Source organism: Myotis daubentonii, chromosome X, assembly GCF_963259705.1.
Source record: "Myotis daubentonii chromosome X, mMyoDau2.1, whole genome shotgun sequence".
NCBI lineage: Eukaryota > Metazoa > Chordata > Mammalia > Chiroptera > Vespertilionidae > Myotis > Myotis daubentonii.
The window spans coordinates 34,903,456-34,906,385 of NC_081861.1; positions in this window are offsets into that span (position 1 = coordinate 34,903,456).

Here is a 2,930-nt window from a genome sequence, read left to right on the forward strand (position 1 = left end):
GGTGGACACTCTTGGTGCACCCCTTTGTGGGCTTTGTGCACAGTCTTGTTGTAGTTAAGCCTTGATTGTTGTAGGTATCACTGGGAGGAATTGACCTCCAGGCCAATTGCCTGTGAAAGTCAGCTGTGTCTACAGTGGGAGAACTTCTGTGCTGAAGACACCCTTATGAGGCAAGACTTGCTTCAGTGGGGCTTTGGTGCTCACTGAGTTTTCCCCCTGGATGTGTCCCTTATGGATCTGAGGAGTTGTAATTGGATAGTCTCACTCTGACCACTGGGTACACTGGCTCTTTGATCTCTAAGGAGGTGCTAATTTAGCCTCTGTCTGAGGCTACCCAGCAGGAGCTACGAGGAGATCTGCAGATTCTCCTTCTTTGTTTGGGGTTTGGAGGTGCCCAGATGAGGCCCAGCTGTGAAGCAATGCAAGCTACTGTGGGGCCTTGGGCCTTCTCTTGGAAGTTCTGGGTCTCTCTGACCCAGCTGCAGCTTGTTAGGTAATTTTAGATTGCAAAGGGCCAGGCCATTCATATTCAAAAGCCTCTGCACACAGCTTGGGTGGGGCAGGGTCTCAGGGAATCAACAGGGTGGAGCAAACAGCTATGGCTGATCCTCAGCCCTGCCCTAAGAGGCCCCGAGTCTCAGTGTCCCAGTAATCACTGCAAGCACCTCTGAGAGAAAGCCGCCCTTGAGTTCCGAGTTCTGCCCACTGCCAGACAGTCCAGTTTCTCCCCTTATGAGTCTGGGTCCCCAGAGACTTCCCGGAACTGGAGTTCAGAGCAGTCGGGGGCTTGTGACTCCCTCCTGATTCAAAAAGACAGCCATGTCCTCAATTGCCAGCCCTTGCCACGTGCACCTCCGTATCTCTGCACTTACTTCTGCACCTCCTCTGAGTCTCAGTGTGCTTTTCTCTTTCCTTCTAGTTGTAGAATTTCCACTCAGCCAGCCTTCCTGTGGTCCTGGATGATGTCTGTTTTGTCTTTTAGTTGTATTTTTGAATTTGTTGTGGGAGGCAGCAATTTCCAGTGTTTACCTATGCCACCATCTTGGTTTCTCCTGGATGGTTTCTTTTGCTGTGCAAAATCTTTCTAGTTTGATGTAGTCCCATTTGTTTGTTTTTTCTTTTGTTTCTCTTGCCCGAGGAGATATATCAGAAAAAAAATTACTACAAGAAATATCTGATATTTTACTGCCTATATTTTCTTCTAAGAGCTTTTTCGTTTCAAGTGTTACATTTAAGCCTGTAATCCAGTTAGAGTTTATTCTTGTGTATGGTGTAAGAAGGTGGTCTAGTTTCACCTTTTTGCACATATCTGTCCAGTTTTTCCAACACCATTTATTGAATAGTCTGTCTTTACCCCATTGTATTTTCTAGTCTCCTTTGTCAAATAGTAATTGACCATACAGGTGTGGGTTTATTTCTGGGCTCTTCATTGTTTCATTGATCTATATGTCTTTTTTTATATGCTAGTACCATGCTGTTTTGATTATTATAGCCTTCTAGTATAGTTTGATATCAGGTAGTGTGTAACTTCCAACTTTATTCTTCTTTCTAAAGATTGCTGTGCTTTTCAGGGTCTTTTATGGTCCCATATAAAGTTTTGGATTATTTGTCTTAGTTCTGGGAAATACGTCATAGGCAACCTGATAGGTATTGCATTTATTCTATAGATTGCTTTGGTTATTAAGGACATTTTAATAATTTTAATTCTTCCTATCCATGAGCATGATTTATGCTTCCATTTATTTGTATCTTCTTTAATATCTTTCTTCAGTGTCTTATTATTTCCCAAATACAGGTATTTTACCTATTTAATTAAATATATTCCTAGGTATTATTTAATGCAATTGTAAATGAGATTGTTTTCTTAGTTTCCCTTTCTGACAGTTCATTATTGGTGTATAAAAACACAACCAATTGCTGGATATTTAATTTATATCCTGCTACTTTACTGAATTTATTTATCAGTTCTAGTAGTTTTTTGGTGGAATCTTTAGGGTTCTCTATATACAGTATCATGTTATCTGCAAATAATGTTGAGTCTCTTATGTTTATGGGGCTTTCATACATACAAATTTAAATTTGTTTCTCTCCTATTGATCCATTGCATAACAATTTCATAATTAGACCAGCCAAATAACCTAACAGGGAAGAAGGGTAGCATTTTCTGCCCTTACACAGGCTTCTTTGTTTTTTCTGTATATGAGTGAAGGGAGAACCTGGCAGCTAAAGCTCAAAGCATCATTGAAGGCTGGCTAGGGGCACTAGAAAGAATTCTGTGATAGCTGAGTGGATAAGGAGGAAAGGGAAGGCAGACCAAAATGTTATAGGAAGCTATCAAGAACAGGCCACAGTAGGGCTGAGTGATCTGATTCAGTGAAGAGGAAGGAAGGACATTTCAGATTTCAGCATTCTAAACTGGAGTGCTGTGATGAATGATGAGACAATGTTTATGAATATGTGCAGAAAAGGTGAATCATAGTGAAGATGTTGGATCTCAGATGTTTATGGGGACTTCCAGAAGACACCACAAGCCACATAGTGGGTATTTCCATTGTGGATTTGGGGAAGGGAACTTTGCAGTGTGGTTAACCAAACTAAACTAGAAGTACTTAACCATTTTTTTGTGCCATAGACCCTTTGATAGTCTGATGAAACTTATGAAAATCTCCTCAGCTCTTTGCTCAGCTCCTTTTATACCTCTCAGTTGCCATCCTGTCATTAAGTCTCCTACGTAGTTTCCCTCTATCTTGCTCTCACAGAAAGAATTCCCCAACTTTAAAGCTATATCCTTCACCTGTAATTTGGATCCCAGCTTCTCCCATCTCCTCAGGGAGTTCAATCCAGTCAGACCCTCTCCCTCTTTTCTCTACTTCAGCCTTTTGCTCTACTAGTTTCTTCCCAATTATAGTGTAAGCATGTTCAAGCGTCTT